Source organism: Bubalus kerabau, chromosome 8 (genome assembly GCF_029407905.1).
Source record: "Bubalus kerabau isolate K-KA32 ecotype Philippines breed swamp buffalo chromosome 8, PCC_UOA_SB_1v2, whole genome shotgun sequence".
NCBI lineage: Eukaryota > Metazoa > Chordata > Mammalia > Artiodactyla > Bovidae > Bubalus > Bubalus kerabau.
The window spans coordinates 123,031,134-123,039,703 of record NC_073631.1 but is presented as its reverse complement, the minus strand read 5'-3'; the positions used below and the strand labels follow the sequence as shown (position 1 = coordinate 123,039,703).

At 47.8% G+C, this 8,570-nt stretch overlaps 1 long non-coding RNA gene across 1 annotated transcript; it reads right to left on the bottom strand.

Moving 5' to 3' along the window:
• Positions 1-1,151: 1,151 nt before the first annotated feature.
• LOC129659719 (uncharacterized) lies at positions 1,152-7,990 on the bottom strand. Its single transcript, XR_008718200.1, has 4 exons — positions 7,324-7,990; positions 3,471-3,644; positions 1,978-2,064; positions 1,152-1,666 (listed from the first exon to the last, which is right to left on the bottom strand). It is a non-coding gene; the product is annotated as an uncharacterized LOC129659719 (long non-coding RNA).
• Positions 7,991-8,570: the final 580 nt, after the last annotated feature.

Here is an 8,570-nt window from a genome sequence, read left to right as displayed (position 1 = left end):
TGAAATGAAAATGTAAAAAGAAATCTCAATATTGAATTACATGACATAAGATTATATACAATAACTGCAATAGCCATTTAAAGCAGTAGATGTTTCCTCTCATCCTGGGCAGTGGACATACGTACGGCACATGTGTGAGGAGGTGAGGCTCTACAAGCACGCCTTCAGCAGAAGGGGATTCAAGACACATCATGTCGCCAGTGCCAACTGCAAATTGACACTTGCAAGAGCATTGCCAACGACTCAGCAGCAAAGGCGCTTGCCATCTGCCCCCACGGAGATCGAACCCCACGCCGCTCGCTGGCGACCCCTAACACCCCCTGAGGGAGTTCAGGGCAGAGTGAAGCACTCTGTGCTCTAGGGAATCTGGTGGGACAGGTCTTTAGAGAGTTGGATGTTTTTAGGAACAGATTTTATTATCTCAGTCCTTGCATCTCTTCATATCTAGAGAAGCACTAAATCCCTTCAGGGTGACATCAGATCCTCATGACTAATGAAAAGCCTTTCATGAAATGACTGCTTCACAGCATTGAACTCCCCCTTCACCAAAACCTTCCCCCACTGCTGCTTTGGAACAGTCTCTCAGAGCTATCTGAGATGCCGCCTCCCGGGCTGTAGTCCTCATTTTGCCCCAAATAAAACTTAACTCACAACTCTCAAATTGTACATCTTTTTTAAGTCAACACCAGTGACTCTACTAATTAGGGAAATATGGCTGAAGAATGCCATTAAGAACTAAAAATAATCACTAGTTAGCACTGAATATAGTACATATTGCTTGTAAAAGATAGAGAACACAGAAGAAAATACCAATCCAGTACCAAAAGAAGGAAGCTGCATGCAAGCCTAAGTTAAAATGAGGAAAGAGTATTTAAATTAGATATCATTTTAAATCATTCCCAGACTTCCCTGGTGGCTCAAATGGTACAGAACCTGCCCGCAATGCAGGAGACCCAGGTTCAAGCCCTGGATTGGGAAGATCCCCTGGAGAAGGAAATGGCAACCCACTCCAGTATTGTTGAGTCACGCAAGTGTATGTTCCTCGGTTCTTTGTCTCGTCACAACAAAGATTTGGAGCGACAGACATTAAAGCCCTCGGTGCGTCACAGCTCTCGGGTCTTGGACAAACCGTGCTACAGCTCTTAGGAAAATCAGTGTTACAGCTCTATTTTATTTAGAAGATAGCAGGAGAGTGAGAGAGAGAGAGAGAGAGAGCATGCGTGCACGAGGGAGATAGAGTCCGAGAGAAAGCGCTTTGGCTCCTCCTTTTATATGTTTTTTCCTCCACCTGGGCCTGCCCTATGCAAATTGGGCTTAGCCAGGAGTGCTGTTTGTTCTGTTTGTTCTGCCTAAAGTCTTCACTCTGGTCCTCAGACCTTCCTTGTCTTTTAACCACCGCCATTTTGGACTCCTTTTCCCTATTCCACCTACCTAACATTCCCCCCTCAAGAGATGGGATGCCCAATTCTTTGGGAATAGGGGCATCGAGGTCTTTCTGGCTACTTCCTGCTGAACTGGGGTGGCGAGGGGTATTGGGCCTCCCTCTCTTGCTAGTCTCAAGCCTCAGAGTCCTTATAGCGGTGTCCAAGGCTGTGTGATATTTTCCATGGTCAGCTGTAGTTTTATATCTTTGTTGAACTGGCACTGCATGTTGTAGCTGGTTGACCTGGGCAGAGACAAAGCAGGTTAGACAATTGACAGTACATGGAATAATCATAATCATCATCAATATAGCATAACAAGGACTAGTAGGGACATTAGTCAATTTTAAATTCACATTGCCAGGATGGCTCAAGTCCCTCCTTGTTCAGGGATCAGAAGATCTATCTCCTGTCTGTTTTGGTCAAGTCAAGCTGTGTTGGCTTCTTAGAGTTATCCTGAGAAATCTTATCCCCAGAAACCAGATTTTGGGGGTGTTCATTAGAATGACACTCATTGGTAGTTCGAATAGGTATCTGAGATCTCCCAGGGGCTCACAGGTATATTGAGTGTCCTCTTCTGTTTTCTTCCATGGCTTGACTCGTGAGTAGTGAATCCAGGAGTCATGTTCTGGTACCTTGACTGCTGTGGGGGTAGAAAGTATTGCAGGGTAGGGGCCCTTCCATGTGGGCTGGAGTTGAGCCTTTGGGGACCCATCTTTCCAGACTTTAATTAGGACTTGAGTCCCTGGAGCATATAGTGGTGACTCTTTAGAATCTTTTGGGTCCTGGTTCATACCCCACAAGCGTATATCCTGTTCGAATTGCCCAATGGCCATGGTATAAGACTGGAGGGTCTGAACCTCTGGATCTAGGAAGAGGTCATTGACATAAACAAAAGGTCTCCCATATAGCATCTCATAAGGACTAAGACCAACCTGTTCCTTAGGGGCAATGCGGGTGCAGAGGAGAGCTATTGGTAAAGCCTCCTTCTATCCCAGGGAGGTCTCCTGGGTTATCTTTTTATCGCTGATTTTAAGAATTGATTGGCTCTTTCTACTTTTCCTGAAGATTGAGGCCTCCAGGCACAATGGAGATAATTAGTAATGCCCAATGCTTTCGAGACCCCTTGGGTGACCTTAGAAGTAAATGATGTCCCATTGTCACTTTGGAATGACCTGGGCAGACCAAATCTTGGAATGATTTCATGGAGCAGTTTTTTTTACCACCTCCTCAGCCTTCTCAGTCCGGGTGAGAAAGCCTTCAATCCATCCTGTGAATGTATCTATCATAACTAATAGGTATTTATACCCTTGAGAAACTGGCATCTGGGTGAAGTCCATCTGCCAGTCCTCTCCTGGGTAGGCCCCACGTCGTTGGACGGGCTGGGCCAGCTGGGGTCTTCAAGCTCCCTGGGGGTTGTTTAATTGGCAAGTGAGACAAGAGGAGACCACCTGTCTTATAGTTGTTTGGAGGCCTGTTCCACTGAAGGACCTTTCTAGTAATCTTTGGAGGGCCTTTTCTCCTAAATGAGTAGTGGCATGTAAGGAGTTAACCAACTTCCATTGGAGGTTTCCAGGCAGAAAAAGGAGTCCCTCCTTTTGGAACCACCCCATATGATCTTCTTGAAAGCCCTCACTCTTAGCTTTAAGAACCTCACCTTTAGTATATGAAGGAGTTTCTGGCAAATTAGTCTGTGGAACTAAGGTGGCAATCCCTATTAGGTCATGGTTCTGTAATGCTGCTCTCCTAGCTGCCTGATCAGCTGCTTGGTTCCCTCGTGCCACTTCTGTGTTCCCTTTTTGGTGTCCTTTACAATGGGAGACTGAAACCTCAGTGGGCAGATGGACTGCCTCCAAGAGTCGAAGAATCTGATCACATTTGATTGGGGACCCTCGGGTGGTCAAGTGCCCCTTTCTTCCCAAACAGAGGCATGTGCATGTAGCACCAGAAAGGCATACCTGGAGTCAGTGTAAATGGCTATTCTTTTTCCTTTTCCCAGCTCTAAAGCTCGGGTCAGGGCTATGAGCTCAGCTAATTGGGCTGAAGTACCTGGTGGCAGAGGCTTAGCCTCTGTGGTCTCAAAATCGGAGACTACTGCATCCCCGGCTCTTCTTTTTCCATCCAAAACAAAGCTGCTTCCATCAGTGTACCAGATTTCCTCAGGACTGGTCAGAGGATCTTCTGATAATCCCTCTCGGGGTTTTGTCCAGTGGTCCAAGGTTTCTAGACAAGAGTGAAAGGGGAGAGAGCCCTTGGGGGTAGGCAGGAGGGTGGCTGGGTTAAGAACCTCACAAGGGGATATAGTGAGGCCTGGATTTTCCATCAGCATTACTTGATATCTGAGGATTCTTTGATCAGACATCCATAAATGGCCTCTCCCATTTAGGAGTTGTTTTACTTGGTGGCTGGTAAAAATAGTTTGCCCCCAAAGGAGAGTTTTAAAGCATCTTCTATCATGATTGCAATAGCTGCAAGATTTCGAAGGCAGGGGGGCCAACCTCGGGAAGTTGGATCGAGCCTCTTGGATAAGTAAGCTACAGGCTGGGGCTCAGATCCCAACCTTTGAGTTAACACTCCCAAGGCTATTCCCTCTCTTTCATGGACATAAGGTTGGAATGCTTTTTCTGGGTCTGGCAACCTCAAGGCAGGTGCCTGAGTTAAGGCCTGTTTTAGTGTAGCCTCTGCCTCCTTTTGAGGAGTTCCCCACATCAGTGGGATTGACTCATCTCGTCCCTTTAAGCTTTCATATAAGGGCTGGGCATTTAGACCATAGTTGGGTATCCGGATTCTACAATAACCAGTTAGCCCCAGGAAAGCTCACAATTGTTCCCGAGTCACGGGGGAGGGCAACTGGAGGATTCCTTGTACCCGATCAGAGGATAGCCTCCTGGACCTGTGTGTAATCTGAACTCCCAGGTAAGTGACCTTTGTCTCGGCCATCTGTGCCTTAGCACGGGAGACTTTATATCCCCTTTCTGCCAAGAAGTTTAGAACCTGAATTGCATGTTGTTGGGTGCTTTTCTCATCTGGAGAGCAAATTAGTAGGTCATCTACATATTGTAATATTTTCCCATTAGGTCCCAGATCCAGATCTAGGAGATCCCGGCTAAGGGCCCGTCCAAACAGGTGGGGGCTATCTCTGAACCCCTGAGGTAATACTGTCCAAGTCATCTGTTGGTGTTTTTCTCCTGGGGCCTCCCACTCAAAGGCAAAAAGGTATTGGGATTCTTTAGCCAGTGGTATGCAAAAAAATGCATCTTTGAGATCCAAGACTGTAAACTTGGCACTGGGTGGGATTTCTCCCAAGATTACATAGGGATTGGGTACTGTGGGATGGAGGAGGACTACACCTTCATTTATGATCCGGAGATCTTGAACCAGTCTCCAGGTTCCGTCTTTTTTCTTTACTGAGAGGATTGGGGTGTTACATGGCGAACTAGTGGGGACCAATAGCCCACAAGCAAGGAATTTATTTATTAAAGGCTGTAGTCCCTCCTGAGCCTCTCTTTTGAGAGGATATTGTTTCCGGTTAGGAAACCAAGTGGGATCTCGGAGGACAATGATGACCGGTTCAGCTTGGTGGGCTCATCCAGGAATCCCCTGGTCCCACATCTGGGGGTTAGTTTTGTCTTCCCATAGTTTTTGGTCCCTCTCTATTGAAGGTGTAATGGATTCCTCAGTAGTAACCAGGAGCTGTAGAGCTCTACGGGCTGAAAAACTTCCCATCACAAGGGTGGTCCCCAGTTTAGTGAGTATATCTCTTCCCAATAAGGGAGTAGGACACTCAGGGACCACCAGAAACTGGTGGGAAAATATTTGTCCATCCCAGCAACAAAGAAGTGCTCGGGTGAATCTTTTAGTCGTTGCTTTTCCTGTAGCACCCAAAATGGTACAGGTTTGGGAGGAGAAGGCTCCGGAGTAGGAGATCAAGAAAGAGTAGGTAGCCCCCGTGTCAACCAAGAAACTCTCAGACCTACCTGCCACATCCAGTTGCACCCTTGTTATCTGTGACAGGCGGGCTGGCTGGAGCGGCCGCTTCAGTCCTCTTGAACCATCGTGAGGGTAGGCTTGGCCCTTGACCTTGAGGCTCTTGGGTCCTGAGGGCAGAGTGCCACCCAGTGTCCCAGTTGATGGCATTTGTGGCAAGCCGTTCTAGGAGACTTGTCACGGTTTGGACACTCTTTGGCCCAATGCCCCGCCTGTCCACAGATCAGGCATCTGTCTCGTGCCTTGTCCCTCAAGGACTTGGGGTTTGCCATAGGGCTTCTCTGGAGGGCAGCCAGCATCTGGGCATGCCTTGTCTCTTTCTTTCTCTCCTTCTCCTGGGCCTTGGCCTCCTTCTCCTGTTCTCCGTTATAAAAGGTATTGGTGGCTGTCTGGACCATCTCATCTAAAGAGGCAGCAGTCTTGCTGTTGTAGCTGCTGTAACTTAATTCTGATATCTGATGCACATTGGGACAGGAATTTGTCCTTTAAAATCACCTGTCCCTCGTAAGAGTCTAAGTCCAGGTTGGTAAACTTCTGGAGTGCCTCTTTTAGCCTCTCCAGAAAGGCAATGGGGTTCTCATTGGGCTCCTGAGTTATTGCTGAGACTGAGCACAGTCCCATAAGTAATAGGCTTCTTTATGTTTCCATAGGTAGACTTGCTTAGGGGTGAGTCTTTCTGAAGCTTATCCTACCCAGAACTGTTGCAACCTGAGAGCCAGGCGTCCCCGGGTCAGGGTGCAGATCCCCAGGCAGGCTGAGGCATGACAGCCTCCTAGAGATAGAATCCCTGGGCAGGTCGAGGCATGACGGCCTCCCAAGGATTGGGTCCCTGGGCAGGTCGAGGCATGATGACCTCCTGGGACCCCTGGGACTAGAGGATCCCTGAACAGGTTGAGGCGTGACAACCTTTCCAAGACCGATCCCTAGGCAGGTCAAGGCGTGATGACCTCCTGGGACCCCCCAGACTGGAGTTTGGGCGTCCCCAAGATCTCCAGTGTGCCCAGTATTGGGTAGGATTAGGGGGTTGGATATTCTAGAGTATTTCCCTCCCAAGGCCAGCTATTTTCTGGTTGTCTCTCCAGAAGATTGTAGAAACCTTGTGGGTCTGGATGGGGCTCAGGAAAAGATCATGAAACAGGAGGGAAGGGGGCAGAGCTCAACCTTTGAAAGAATGACATAGCACAAGGGTATAATGTAAACCAATTAAAATCAATTGGGTCCAAGGTGACAAGTCAACTTCAAGTAAACCTTAATCCCCAATCTATAAGCCAACAGACTCACCCAGAGGTGGCAAGACAGCTCCAAGGCACAAAGTAAAAGAGGGAGGAGTGGGTGGTTCCCCAATGGCTGGGATGATCCTCTCACTCATTAGTATATGAATTCCATCCCTTCACAAAACCTAGCCAGGCCTAATACCATGGCCGAAGCCCTTGCCCTCGGCAATGGTTCACACCCTGAAGGGTGGCTTCCCTCTGGATCCTAACAAATCTACCTCTTATCGCTTTGTCTCTCAATGAATTTTTGCAATGAGACATCAGAGCCTGAGTTTCATTAGTTTTGGCCGGGCTTGAGTCCCGGGAGAGAGCTGAAGGACAGGAGGAAAAAGCAGTGGGAAAACATGCCAAGGAATCCCCTTCATAGCCCACCGGAAAATTTGCTAAATATCTGACCGGTGCTCACAGTTTCATTGGTCTGATCCTTGGCACAGAGAAGAGAAAGGCCAGAAGGACCCCCGCTGGCTTGGGTAACAGCCACTGGGGCTCAGCAGATAGCGCCTTTGGGACATGCTGAGGAGCAGCCTCTCCAGAGTCCCTCAGTTGTGCCCCTGCCGCCCGCCTGTTTGCGGGAGGTTCGAGGAAACAAGAAACGAGAGATTGTAAAAGTTCCTCCAGCCATAGGAGCGAGAACCTCTTACCTTAACCGGAGGTCTTCTGGAATCTGAGACTGGGCCGCTGCTCAGTCTGAGTTCTGCTGAGTTCATTTTTCACTGTCCCGGTTTCCAGCACAATGGGCCTTCCCCTGCACTGGGTTTCTTCACCTTCTGCTTCTAGCGCGGGAGCTTCGCTGAGTTGGGCTCCTGCTGTGCTTGGCCTCTTCCACGCAGAGGTTGTTTCAGCCAGGTTATATCTGAGTCACGGCACCATAGATGTCACACAAGTGTATGTTCCTTGGTTCTTTGTCTCGTCACAACAAAGATTTGGAGCGACAGACGTTAAAGCCTTCGGCGCGTCACAGCTCTTGGGTCTTGGACAAACCATGCTACAGCTCTTAGGAAAATCAGTGTTACAGCTCTATTTTATTTAGAAGATAGCAGGAGAGTGAGAGAGAGAGAGAGAGAGAGAGAGAGAGAGAGCGTGCGCGCACGTGGGAGATAGAGCGCTTTGGCTCCTCCTTTTATATGTTTTTTCCTCCACCTGGGCCTGCCCTATGCAAATTGGGCTTAGCCAGGAGTGCTGTTTGTTCTGTTTGTTCTGCCTGAAGTCTTCACTCTGGTCCTCAGACCTTCCTTGTCTTTTAGCCACCGCCATTTTGGACTCCTTTTCCCTATTCCATCTACCTAACAGTTGCCTGGAGAATTCCATGGACAGAGGAACCTGGTGGGCTACAGTCCAAAGTGTCATAGAGTTGGACACAACTGAGCAACTAACCTGAAATCATTCATAGGTTAATTCTCTGTAGAAGAATAAATCTGAAACTGAATCTAAAACCAAAATCCAACCACATGCTAGTTTTAGAAGTTGCACCTAAAATAAATGATACTTGAAACACTACTATATTTTATTTATCTATTGGCAAAGAATCCAGGCAAATATAGTGCTGAGTAATTCCAGGTGGAGGCAGGGAGGCTGTGATTTGGTTACTGGTCTGGTTTCTCTCCTACAGTAATATGCAGATGACCTCACCCTTATAGCAGAAAGTGAAGAACTAAAGAGCCTCTTGATGAAAGTGAAAGAGGAGAGTGAAAAAGTTGGCTTAAAGCTCAACATTCAGAACTAAGATCATGGCATCTGATCCCATCACTTCATGATAAATAAATGGGGGAAACAGTGGAAACAGTTGCAGACTTTATTTTGAGGGGCTCCAAAATCACTGTATATGGTGACTGCAGCCATGAAATTAAAAGACGCTTACTCCTTGGAAGGAAAGTTATGACCAACCTAG